Source organism: Hemitrygon akajei, chromosome 8 (genome assembly GCF_048418815.1).
Source record: "Hemitrygon akajei chromosome 8, sHemAka1.3, whole genome shotgun sequence".
Taxonomy (NCBI): Eukaryota; Metazoa; Chordata; class Chondrichthyes; order Myliobatiformes; family Dasyatidae; genus Hemitrygon; species Hemitrygon akajei.
Window position 1 is genome coordinate 67100844 of NC_133131.1, and position 14079 is coordinate 67114922.

The 14079-nt window shown below is 44.5% G+C and overlaps 1 protein-coding gene across 1 annotated transcript in view; it reads right to left on the reverse strand.

The window, feature by feature from the left end:
* Nucleotides 1–11072, reverse strand: part of sycp1 (synaptonemal complex protein 1) — a 275829-nt gene extending 264757 nt beyond the window's left edge. The window contains exon 1 of the mRNA XM_073055277.1: nt 10963–11072. The gene's annotated coding sequence lies outside the window, so the exon portion shown is untranslated. The remainder of the gene's footprint in view (nt 1–10962) is intronic.
* Nucleotides 11073–14079: the final 3007 nt, after the last annotated feature.

Consider the following 14079-nt stretch of genomic DNA (forward strand, 5'->3'; position numbering starts at 1 on the left):
TAGGTGATTTCAGCTTCAACATTAAAAAGCGAGAATGCTAAAGCATAATTTAATTTCACTAGATAGTTCTTAGACTGTGGACTTTGCTGAGTCAGGGACAACAGTAAGCAGGGCTGTTCAAGTGAAAGAACACTTTGTAAATCAAGTAACTGATGAATGGCTAATGAACATTTTCTTTTCGGCTTTAATAGCTTTTAGCAAAGGTGACTTGAGGCATTCATCAAAGTACTAGAAATTGGGAGGAGGAGCTTTTTGGTATCTAATAAAATGTATAAGATCAATTCTATCCCTGTAAGTTTTAAAGTAGTGTTGGTAAGGTAATAAACAGTAAAAAAAAAAGTTGCTAATACTTTAGGGAAGGGGGGATAGGTCAGGATACATCATGGCTGCAACATTTAGGAAGTCCAGGACATCAAAGTGACCAAAGGCGAATATGTTGCCAAATGTTTGTCTTTAAATATTCATTTTATTGTCAAAGTATGTGTGTACAATACAACTCTGATATTTGTCTTCTCCAGATATTCATAAAATTGAGAAAAACCTTGGGGGTAATTGAAAGAAGACATTAACCATTCCCCCGGCACAAAAAGGAAAAAGAAACAAAACTTGCACAAAAGAACTAACAGATCGTCCACATGGAAAATGGCAGCTGGAACACCAAACCCCAAACTTCCCCCCTCATACAAAAACTAACAGATTGCCCACCTAGGAAACAGCAACCAGAACATCAAAAACCCCAACCCCCTCCCTTGCAAAACAAACAGCAACAACATCTCCCTCTCCCTCGCAAAAAAGAACTACACCAAAACCTCAACCCTCTCTCCCACATACAAAATCCAACAGATCGCCCGCACAGAAAAATCAACAAAAACATCAGACTCCAAATCCCCAACCACTCCCTCACACAAAAAACACATCACCCACCCGGAACCCCAGTCTGCCAATCAGCAACAAGAAAGAAAACACAGAAAGCTGTATTTAAACTACAGTCCAATAATATCATAAATCTCAGAATTTTGAAAACATCCTCTTGTCAAAAATCGAGGCGAGCTCAAATGCAGTCCTTCCACAAAGAGCAACCAGCATGCCACCAACCAGGGGCCTTCCAAATGCCATCAACCCATGGCATCCAATGAGAACAACCTCGGATCTCCTCCATGTTTGCCTCGATGGCTCAAACTTCTTCGAAGCTTCAAAATAGAGTCAATCATAGTTCCGCACTCCGTCTCTGGTCTTCTGCATGAGGTAGCCTAAGCTCGTGGTCCTCTCTGGGGACAGCAGAGTACCAGATCACTCAATCCAACTCCAAACTGTATATGTCATGGCTTCCAATAGTCAACAAAATACAATCAAGACAAAAAGAACAAGCAGAAGACATAGAAAAAGTGAAATAACTGAAGAGATTGACGATCTGAAAGATGTCGCTCAAGGAATCATTGTTTGCTGTTACCATCTTGACCAGAAGTTTAGAAGTACCTTCACTCTGTCCACCACAAAAGCAGGATCTCCCAGTGGCTAGCCATTTTAATTCAACTTCCCATTCCCATTCTGACATGCCTCCTCTACTGCCTTGATGTAGCCAAATTCAGGGTGCAGGAGCAGCCCCTCATAATCCTCCAACCTGACTGCATGAACATCAATTTATTTAACTTCTGGTAATTTCTACCTCTCCCACTTCTCTTTTTCTCCATTCCCCATTCTGGGTTACTCTCATCCCCTTCTTCTCTCCTCACCTGCCCATCACCTCCCTCAGGTTCCCTTCATGTTTCCCCTTCTTCCATGGTGCAATGTCCTCTCCTATTGGATTCCTTTTTCTTCAGCCCTTTATCTCTTCCACCCATCTCCACTCAGTTTCTTACTTCATCCAATCCATTCCACCCCCCCCCACCACCACCACCACCCACCTTGGCTCATCTCATTGATTCACCTGGCAGCTTCTACTCCTTCCACTCACCCCACCTTCTCATTTTGGCTTTTCCTCCCTTCCTTTCCAGTCCTGTTAAGTATCTCAGGCCAGAACATTGATTGTTTATTCCCATCCATGGATACTACAAGTCAATTGACTCCATATCTGTGATAAGAAAACTATTAGGAGCTATTACAAAATGTATTATTGCAGGCATTTAGAAAAATCTAAATAGATTACTGAACTCTGAGGTGCAAGAGGTCTGACTCTCCTAATCCATTATTTCCAAATGGTGTTGTACCACTATATTTGAGATAACCTTTGCAGGTAAGGTAAATGAGAATTCTAAAAGATCTTATGAATATATTAAGAGCAAATCGTAATTTGGTGGAATCTCATGTGGATAGGGTAGTGAAGAAAGCTTTTGGTATGCTGATCTTTACAAATCAGAGCATTGAGTATAGGAGTTGGGATGTAATGTTAGAATTGGCATTGGTAAGGCCGAATTTGAAATATTGTGTACAGTTCTGGTCACCGAATTATAGGATATCAACAAAATAGAGAGAGTACAGAGAAGATTTACTAGAATGTTACCTGGGTTTCAGCACCTAAGTTACAAGGAAAAGCTGAACAAGTTAGGTCTTTATTCTTTGGAGCATAGAAGGTTGAGGGGAGACTTGCTAGAGGTATTTAAAATAATGAGGGGGATAGATCGAGTTGACGTGGATAGGCTTTTTCCATTGAGAGTAGGGGAGATTCAAACGAGAGGACATGAGTTGAGAGTTAGGGGGAAAAAGTTTAAGGGTAACACAAGAGGGAATTTCTTTACTCAGAGAGTGGTAGCTGTGTGGAATGAGCTTCCAGTAGAAGTGGTAGAGGCAGGTTCGGTATTGTCATTTAAAGTAAAATTGGATAGGTATATGGACAGGAAAGGAATGGAGGGTTATGGGCTGAGTGCAGGCCAGTGGAACTAGATGAGTTTAAGTGTCGGCACGGACTAGAAGGGCCAAGATGGCCTGTTTCTGTGCTGTAATTGTTATATGGTTATATGTTATATGGTTAAAAGAGTAACTATGCAGAGAATAAGTCCCAGTGTGGTAATCCATGTGTTGAGCCACAGCAATTGAGCCAGGTCTTAAATGGAAGCTTCCCCATTGTATTTACTGTGGAGAAGACCAAGGAAGCTAGTGGAGTTTGGTGAAAAAACAATGAGGTTCTGAAACATACAGACATTATGACAAAGGAGCTGTTGGCCTTGAGGGACGTCAAGGTGGATAAATCCTCAAAGTCGGACTAGATGTGTCTGAGGTTGTTATGAAACATAAGGGAAGAAATCGCAGGGTCTCTGCATAGATTTTTATATCTTTGTTTGCCACAGGTGAGGATATCAGAAAACAGGAAAGCAGCTGCTGCTGTGCCTTTACAGTGGCTTCAAAAAGTATTTAGCCCCAACAATTTTCACATTTACTTTCTCATTTTCTAAATTTAAAATATATTGAAGTAGAACTTTCAGCTAATCTACAAAACATTGTGCATCATGTCAAATCAAAATAAAAATTCCAAAGCATATCAACAACGTATTAAAATTAAAAAACAAAGTTGTGGGGCTGATAATGTATTATTCCCCTCTGTTATTACTATGCTAACTTAACTTGGGTGCAATGTAGTGTACTACCTTACCAACTCACCCGATTTGTTCATGCAGAAAATTAGAGGATCACCTGTTTTCAATGAATTCATAACAATAAATATCCCCTCTTTCCTTAAAGCTCAACAGTATGGTAGATTTTCAACAGACCAAACCAAAATGAAGACAAAAGAGCATTCAAAACAACTGATAATAGAGAAGCACAAATCTGGGGAAGAGTACAAGACCATCTGACAGGCATCAAAATACCTCAGAGTTCAGCGCAATTCATCTTGAAAAAATGAAAGAAATATGAAACCTCAACCATAATGCCTAGGTCAGGCCAGCCCTCTAAACTTAGTCGCAATTGTAAGAGATGTTACTGTGACGCGAACAGTCACTCTGAGTGATTTAAAGAAGTCAGTGGCTGGAACTAGAGGTGAAGTTCATGGCTCCACAATTCCTAAGGCCTTGCACAAAAAGGGTATTTATGGAAAAGTGGCAAGGAAAGCATACACTTGCCCGTAAAGATTTTGTAAAGCATCACTTAGAAGATACTGTAAAGATGTGGAAGGTATTGTGGACGGAACTTTATGGCCTCAACTCTAAGTGGTACGTTTGGCATAAATCTAATCCTGTGCATCATCCCTACTGTGAAGAATGGTGGAGGTAGTATCATACAATGGGGATGCTTATCAGCAGCAGTAAACAGAAAATCTGCTCAAGGTTGATGGTAAAATGAATGCTGCTAAATGCAGAGAGATCCTGGATAAAAATCTGCTAGCTTCTGCCAGAAAACTAAAACTGGGGAGGAAATCAAATCATTAACAAGAGAAAATGTGCAGATACTGGAAATCCAAGTAACACACACAAAATGCTGGAGGAAATCAGAAGGCCAGGAATCTTTGAAAAAAAGTACAGTCGACGTTTTGAGCCTAAACTCTTCAGCAGGACAGGAGAAAAAAAGCTGAGTAGAAGATTTTAAAGGTGGGGAGATGGGAGAGAGAACCACCAAGTGATAGGTAAAACCTGGAGGGGGAGGGATGAATTAAAGAGCTGGGAAGTTGATTGGTGAAAGTGGCAGAAGGCCATGGAAGAAAGAAAGAGGTGGAAGAAGCACCAATGGGAGGTATTGGGCAGGCAAGGAGATAAGGTAAGAGAGGAAAGGAGGATGGGAAATGGAGAAAGGGGTGGGTGGGAGGCATTACCAGAAGTTTGAGAAATCAATGTTCATGCTATCAGCTTGGAGGCTACCAAATATTGCTCCATTACGTTGTGCAAAGGTAATAGAGATATCCAAAAAGACTACAGGCTGTAATAGCTGTGAGAGATGGTTCTAATTGAGCAAAGGGGGATGAATACCTTTGAACTGCTGACATTTCAGCTTTTGAATTTTTAGTTTTTCATGTTTTACAGTATCCCCTGTTTTTTGGGCTCTTCTGTGAAAAAAGAGCAAGTGATTCACAAATAAAAACTCTTAGTTAAATTGATCAAAATGCTTGGCTGTAATATTCATTTTTGCGAACAAAGGGTTGGGTGTTGAACACTTTTACAAAGCACTGTATTTATAGGCTTTTGCATAGTAGTCAGGATGTGTAGGCAAATGAGCCACCATATTTTAACGGTGATAACATTTCTGGAGTGGATTTTGAGAGACAGGAGCTAGCTGCATTTGGAAATACTGATTAGGAACAGGCAGCACGGCTTTGTGCATCAGAAATCATGACTCATGAATTTAATAGTTTTTTTGAAAAGTTTATCAAGAGAATTAAAGAGGGAAGGGTGGTAGACATTATTTATGAGGACTTTAGTAGGACATATATGATAGGCTAATGAGGAAGATTGGATCACATGAGAGCCAGGCTGAGCTAGCCAAATGGAATTAAACCAGTGTAGGTCTTGCACAGTGAATGGAGAGTGTTGTAGAACAGCGGAACAAAGAGGAACAAGTATATAGTTCCCTGAAAGCAGAGATGCAAGCAGACATAGCAGTGAAGAAGGTATTTGGCATGCTGGCCTTCAAATTTAATTGTCATTCAGTCATACATGAATACAGCCAAACAAAACTGTGTTACTCCAAGGCCAAAGTGTAAAACACAGTACTAATATCAAATGCAGCATAAGGCACATATAAGACAGCAAATACACAAGACTGCAGTAAAATTCAGTCACACAAAAACTCCAGGACCCTGAGAACATGAATGTTGCACTAATCTACAATTGAACATAATATGGCTTGTCTTTTGTCATGCAAACACTGGGGGAGGGGGGTCACCACTGACTACAGCCTGACGCTATGCCACACCACCTCCAACGTCTCTCTCGAGTGGCTGTAAACAGGCGACACCATGACTTGAGGCCACATGGCTCCCCCAGGACCCACCAATAAATCAGTGAATCAGACTTGCAGCATTCAACACCATGTGGAACTGGGTCTTGCAATCACAAGAAAAGCGATTAAGGTGATCACTTGCTGGTTGACCACATACCACCTACGTGCACTGACTCCAATAACTCTCCGACGCAGGCAGCAGAACGATCTGCACCAAGTCCAGCTTCTTCACTTTCTCCATCAACTAGAAAAATCGCTGATGGGGTAGACCTGCAGTACTTTAAGTTCTTAATGTTGATCAGGGTCTTGCAATCATAAAAAATACATTTAACAAATACCTTTGGTTGACCCCCACAGAAGCCGCTGCATCTGAGCGCGCCGCCATCATACCGAAAGAAAAGGCATTGAGTACAGGAGTTGGGATTTTATATTACAGTTGTACAGGACTTTCATGAGACCACACTTAAGAGTATTATGTGTGGTTCTGATTATCCATTTATAAAAAGGGTGTTATTAAGCAGGAAAGGGGTCAAAAAAGATTCATGAGGATGTTACTAGTATTGGAGGACTTTAATGAGAAAGAAAGGCTAGATAGGCTGTGATGCTGTTCCCTAGAGTGAAGGAGGCTGAGGGTGACTTTTTAGAGGTTTATATAAAATCATGATTGGAATAGATAAGGCGGATGGTCACAGTCTTTTTCCCTGGAGAGTCTAAAACTAGAGACATAGTTCGAAGGTGAGAGGGAAAGAAAGTTTTTCAGAGTATGGCAGGTATATGGAAAAAGCAATCAGAGGAAGCAATAACAAAATTTAAAGGATATTTAGATAAGTACACATATTGGAAAGGATTAAGAGGAATATGGGTCAAGCGCAGACAAATGGGAGGAGTCACCTTGGTGACTCATACTCCAGGCTAATATTTTCGTCAAATGGGAACGTTCAAGTACATTTATTTTCAAAGAATGTATTAATTATGCAAACACGAGGAAATCTGCAGATGCTAGAAATTCAAGCAACACACACAAAATGCTGGTGGAATGCAGCAGGCCAGGCAGCATCTATAGGAAGAAGTACAGTCGATGTTTTGGGCTGAGACCTTTTGTCAGGACTGAAGAGAGGAGTGAAGATAGCGAAATCACCTTTTGCCTCATATCTGGGCCTGCGTTTCAATTGTCTTGTACCTTGAACTGGGACCAAGGCACTGCTGCTGCGGAAGGCCCCAAGCCTAGATTGGGATGCATGCTCCAGTTCCTTCCCAAAAGCAAGAGCTTAAACTTCAGGAGAAAACACAGACTGCCACATTGACTAATTTCAAATTAGGAAATGAGCAAAATCCAATGATCATTTTAATGAAAGTGACTTTATGGGTTTCTTTACAGCTTTGAGTGATGTTAGGTGAAGAACTGGTGTGAAAACCACAAAGTCACTTTCATTAAAATGGTCACAGGATTTCGCTCATTTCTGAACTGAGCTGAACATTGGTCAGTTGGGCAGGGAGTGAATACTTCTTTTTTCTAAAAATACTTTATTCAGAAATATTACACAATAAAGTTATTTACATAGAAAAAACATTTGTTAAATCTGAGTCCTTATACAATAAATAAAGTTATTTACAATAAATTATGCATTGACTCTCTGTTCCTATTCAAATTAAAGATGTTTACAATAAAACAGTCATTGACTCTCAAACTCTACACAAGGACTAAAGACCTATTTACAATAACCATCTAGGCATTGACTCTCATTCCTTTAACGAAGTTCCTTTATGGTCTATACATTTCCAGCCACTCCTGAGGCACCATGTTGACTCATCTATCCACACCACTGATGAGGGATATTCTACTCCCCACCCGACCCCTCCCACTCCCGCAGGTTATGAACCTTAAACTGTGGTCCTTTCCCAACGGGTCTTCACGGTGGCTGCACCAAGCTTGAGTGCATCCCTCAGCACGTAATCCTGCAAGCGAGAATGTGCCAGCCGGCAGCACTCAGCCACGGACATCTCCATGTGCTGGTAGACCATCAAGTTTCAGGCTGACCAAAGAGCGTCCTTCACCGAGTTGATGATCTGCCAGCAGCACCAGATGTTTGTCTCCGTGTGCGTCCCTGGGAACAGCCTGTAAATCAGTGAGTCCTCAGTTACGCAGCTGCTGGGCATGAATCTTGACACCATCCCTTCCATCCTCTTCCACACCTTTTTCACGAACCCACAATGTACAAAGAGATGAGTCACTGACTCCGCCTCATTGCAGTCCTCTCGTGGGCAGCAGGGTGTGGAGACGACATTCCGGGCACACAGGAAGGATCTGATTGAGAGGGGTCCTCTCACCACCAGCCAGGTGAGGTCTTGGTGCCTGTTTGTGAGGGCTGGCGATGAGGCATTTTGCCAGATGTACTGGACAGTCTGCTCAGGGAACCACCCCAAGTCCACCTTGCCCTTCTCCTGCAGCGCCTTCAGGACATTACGTGCCGACCACTATCTAATAGCCTTGTGGTCAAAGGCGTTGACCTGGAAGAACTTTTCTATGAAGGAAGGGTATGGCAGCAACGACCAGCTGACTGGGGCATTGTGTGAGAGTGATCCCAGATACGTGGGCACAAAGTAGATAGATAGATAGATAGATACTTTATTCATCCATCCTTCGCAGCCAGGGCGACAGGTAGAACCTGGGCACATAGAGGTACTTCGTGCCCACATATCTGGGTTCCACACACAACGTGATGCAGCCACACATGAAGCTGGTCATCAGGGTGAGGGTGACATTGGGAACGTTCTTGCCCCCATTGTCCAAGGACTTGTGCATGACGGCCCATCTGACTCGCTCCATCCTCGATCCCCAGACAAATCTGAAGACGGCTCTGGTGATTTCCAAACTGCAGGAGTGGGGGATGGGCCACACTTGCGCCAAGTTCAGCAGCCCTGAGAGCACCTCACACTTGATGACCAGATTCTTGCCCGTTATCGATAGGGGGCGCCCTCCCCACAGTCCCAGTTTCTTTTTGACCTTGGCAGTCCGCTCCCACCGGATCTTCCTGCACGCCTCAGTCCCTCCGAACCAGATCCCCAACACCTTCACGTGGTTGGGCATAATGGTGAATGGGACACTGGATCGTTCGGGCCAGTTGCCAAAAAGCATAGCTTCACTCTTCATGCGGTTGACCCTGGCACTCGATGCCAGCTCGAACTGTTCACAGATGTACATAAGTCTGCGAACCAACCTCTGATCAGAGTAGAGAACGGTGACATCGTCCATGTACAGGGAGGTTTTAACTTGGGTCCCTCCACTGCCTGGCAGCGTCACCCCTCCTATGCCCTCATTCCTCCTGATGGCTTCAGCAAAGTGCTCAATGCAGCACACGAACAAGACGGGAGAGAGGGCAGCCCTGCCGGACTCCGGACCTGATGGGGAAGCTGTCTGTTTCCCACCCATTGACCTGGACTACACTAGATGTCTGTGTAGAGCAGTTTGATCCAATTCCGGATTCCCTCCACAAAATCCATTTTGGAGAGTACATCCGCCATGTACGTGTGTGATATCCTGTCAAAGGCTTTCTCCTGGTCCAAGCTGACCAGGCTGGCGTCCACCCCACTGTCCTGCACATAGTGATGGTGTCCCTCAGCAGCGCGAGGCTGTCCAAGATCTTCCTGCCACTTGCTCCAGTGCAGACTTGACCCTGTTGGCGATAGCCTTGGACAGGATCTTGTAGACCACATTCAGGAATGAGATGGGCCTCCAATTTCTAAAGTCTTCTCTCTCCCCCTTCTGCTTGTAGATGAGGGTGATGATGCCTTTCCTCATGGATTCTGACATACTGCCCGCCAGAAGCATTGCGTTGTACACTTCCAGCAGGTCGGGGGCTATCCAGTTCCACAGAGTCGAATACAATTCAACCGGTAGCCGTCACCTCCGGGAGTTTTATTCAACCCAAAGGAACGGATGGAAAATGTCAGCTTGTCTAGGGTCAGTGGCTGCTCCAGACTCTTCCACTTGCCGTCGTCTGAGACTTGCATGATAGACGACAGGAAGTTGTGGAAGGCTGTGGAGTCTGTGGTTTTCTCGTCGTACAGACCAGCATAGAAGGACCTGCAGACTCTCAGCATGTCTGTCTGCGAGGACGCGAATGAGTCATCCTCTTCCTTAAGGTTGTGGATCACAGAGCTCCCCCCTGTGCACCTTTTGGAAGAAGAAGCGTGAGCACGTCTCTTCCTGCTCCACGGTTTGGACCCTTGATCGGAAGATGATCCTGGAGGATTCGGCGGCAAAGTGCTGGGCTTGCTGGGCCTTCACCTCCCGTAATTCCTCCCTGACATCCACCCTCTTCGACTGCAGAAGGAGGAGTTGCTGCAACTCAGTCTGGAGTTTACGCAGTTCCCTCTGCCCCTGCTTTGCTTTCTGGATACCCTTGAGGATGAAGAACCTCCTGATGTTCTCCTTGGTGTCTTCCCACCAGAGAACCGGGAATCAAAGAAGGTTCTCCAACCTGTGTACAGTATTCCCTTTCTAGTTCCTTAATATTCTTTGGGGTCAGCAGCTTTACGTTCAGCTTCCACATCCCTCTACCTGCCTTCCGGTCCTCCCGTAGGTGACAGGTGGCTCGCAGAAGGCCATGGTCAGAGAAGAACCTCTGCAGTTGTGAAGGTGCGGCAGACTGCTCACTCCTGAAGGAAGGGGACGTCCCGTCAGCATATGCCCAGTACTCTTCACACTGCCATTACAGATTACAGATCATCGTCCTCATTTTGGCCGTCCTGAGCCCTCATGCCCACAGACCTGGTGAAGTCCTCCACCTGCTGAGGGCTCATCAGGTACCGTGGGTAGACCTCACTAGGGAGAGGCAGCACCGGTTCGGCACCCAGAGGAACCTCCGGGGCAGCCTCTCCAGAAGTTTTACTGCTCCCGGATTCCCGGAGCTGAGGGGCACTGCTGATCTCCACCTCCTGCGGCTGGGGGGTGGCCAGCAGACCTCCACTGTTCCCTTGACTCTCCTCAGCCCGATTAACCCGCCTCTTCCTCTGGCCACCCCCACCTCCCTCCTCCTCCGAGGAGGAGGAGGACAGGTGCCCAGAGGATGTGGTATACTCTAGCTGCCCACTTACTTCAGGTTTTGAGACGGAGACAATGACGGGCGCGGGGTGCAGAAGGAGAAGGCGTCCGCTAACCGACAGCTCGCGGCACCCGCTCGAGCAGCCCCTGCCTACCGCGCATGCCCGGGCCGCTCCCGGCGCCAAATGCAATTGCGGAGTTGGGAAACTTCGGGAATCTGTAATTCCCGGGACTCTGAATCTTTCCCAACATACGTAAGGCATTGGCTTTATTCCAAGCTGTTTTTAGTTTTAAAAATGTCCATCTTTCAACAATAGTTCCAAATGCTGCAGTGTTTTCACCTTTGGAAAGCCAGTACACAGTGGTCAGGCTACCAAGAGTCCAAATAAACATTTTATTATTAGGACATAGTCAAGTAAAATGTAGCAAACAAAGTACATCGGGGAAACTTCGCATCGTTTGTTTTTGAAAAATACCGCAGTTTAACATTGGGGGCACTGTGTTCCCGGATGATAAAACCATTTCAAACACGCAGTTGCTTGCACTTTCAGTGGTAATACTTACCAAGATTTCCCGATGTTGTTTCCCAACGGCAAGGAGTCAGGACTTGTGTATAATACAAGGTAATGGACCACTCTCCGGCATCTGTGCACATTATATGAAATGATTTTCAGTAGATAAAGGGGAGGAAAGGAGAATGATTTCCTTATTTCTAAAATTTAGTTATTAAACCCTCATTCAAAGAAAATACAGGACAACTAAGTTTACTTTCAAAATATGGTTGTTGGTATTTTAATCACAAAAGGCAAGTATTTCCATCTTTAAATGCTGGATATTTTTTCTTCATTTGTCTATAAAGTGTGATACTATGTACAATGGTGTCTATATGGAAGGTGACTGACAGGAAATGATAAAATAGTGATGGTGGCAGTGTGATGGGATGGGTCCCTGGGTGAAGGTGTTGAGCAGCCTTACTGCTTGGGGTGTGCTTTTGAGTGTGGTGGTCCTTTTGTGAGTGTTATGTGGCCCCCTCCCTGATGGGAGTGGGGCAAACAGTCCATGACTATGGTCAGTGGGATCCTTCATGATATTTTTCTGGCACTTTCTGTATATATGTCCTTGATGGTGGGTAAGCTGGTACCAGAGATGCATTAGGCAGCTTAAAGACTTCCTGTCTGCCACAGTGCAGTTTCAGTGCCATGCAGGATACAGCTCACCATGATTTTGCTTATAGTTGCTCTCCATGAGTATAGGTGAGCATTGTCCAGCCACCTTCAGCCTTCTCGGAAAGTAGAGGTATTGATGAGCTTTCTTAACTGGAAAATGTGTTCTGGGACCATGAGAAGTTGTACACTACCAGGAGTTTGAAACTGCTTGCATATTCCACTGCTGTGGCATCAAGGTAGAGAGGGGTGTGAGTGGTGTGAGTTCTTCTGAAGTCGATAACTATCTCTTTTGTCTTGTTGGCTTTGAGGAAGAGGTTATTTGCCTGACAACTGGACTCAAACTTTTCCTCCTCCTCTCTGTAAGCCATTTCATCGTTGCTGGCGATGAGCACCACTAACTATCATGTCATCGGTGAATTTGACGATGTGGTTACTCAGGTGTTCCTGTCTGTAACAGTTCTTTGAAACTGTTGTTCAAAATCAATGCAATGAGGGACATGCCCAAGCCCAGGTTGTCCTGGGATAGTCCCTGTTGCCTAGTCTAGCCATTGGCCGAGCCTTGTGGACCAGGGCCTACCATCAGACAGTTCAGTGTGAGGAATTAAGTTCTTGCTTTGAGTTTTAAGCTAAATGTTCCATACTGCTACCCCGAGTCTCTATGCAGCACAGAGCTAGAGTAAACTAGGTGATGTGTATGTTGGCTTTATGGGAAAAGCAGCATCTCCTATAAATGTCCAAGAACATGCATTTCTGAATCAAGCACATTACAAGATTATCAACAACCATATGTTTCACAACTCTGATGTACATTGTGGTATTCCGTGGTTGGCTGAACTCCTAATCTGAGAGCTCAGTGTTGCAAGAGAATTTGTCTTTCAGAAAGCTTAATTAGTTTGAGATGAAAGTGATATTAAAATGAATGACAGACAAATAAAATTTCTCTCCATGCACCCTATTGATCTGATCTTCTGGAGTAAGTAGAAAACTAAAAAAGGAATTCAAGAACAAAATAGGTGCCAAAGTAGATCACTCAGACCTTCAAGCATGGCCTGCCACCCAGTATGATCTAGACTAATTTACCCAAGGACTCAACTCCTTCTCTGTGTCAGATCCTCATAGCCCTCAATTCCCCAATCTTTCAAAAAATGTAGCTACCTCCAGATTTAATGAGGTTACTCAGCTGGTTTAAGCAGAGAATTCTAACCTTCTCAACATTATTTACAAGAAGAAATTTCTATGGACTTCTGTTTTAGATGACCAATGTCTTATCTTACAGACCCAGTCTCGACGAAGGTTATCAACCTGACCATTTCCCCCCACAGATAATAAAATGCAAGAAATTCAGCAGATGCTGGAAATCTACAGCAACACACACAAAATGCTGGAGAAACTCAGCAGGTCAAGCAGCATCCATGGAAATGAACGAAGAGTCGACATTTCGGGCCAAGACCCTTCTTCAGTACTGGAAAGGAAGGGGGAACACGCCAGAATAAAAAGGTGGCGGAGGGAAGGAAGGATAGCTAGAAGGTGATAGGTGAAGCCAGGTGTGTGGAAAAGGTAAAGAGCTGCAGAAGAAGGTATCTGATAGGGGAGGAGAATGGACTATGGAGAGAGGGAGGGAGGAGGGGACCTAAGAGGAGGAGATAAGCAGATGAGAAGAGGCCAGAATGGGGAATAGAAGAAGAGGGGATGAGGAAGAATAATTTTTTTTACCAGAAGGAGAAATCTATATTCATGCCACCAGGTTGGAAGCTACCCAGACAGAATATAAGTGTTGCAGCTCCACCTGGAGACTGGCCTCATTATGACACGAGGAGCACTGGATACAATGGATGACCCCAGCAGATTTCAGTTGAAGTGTTGCCTCACCTGGAAGGACTTTTTGGGACCCTGAATGGAGGTGGAGCAGGTGTAGCACTTTGGCTGCTTGCAAGGATACATGCCGGGAGGATCAAATGGACAAGGGAATCACAGAGGGAGCAATCCCTGCGGAAATCAGAGAGA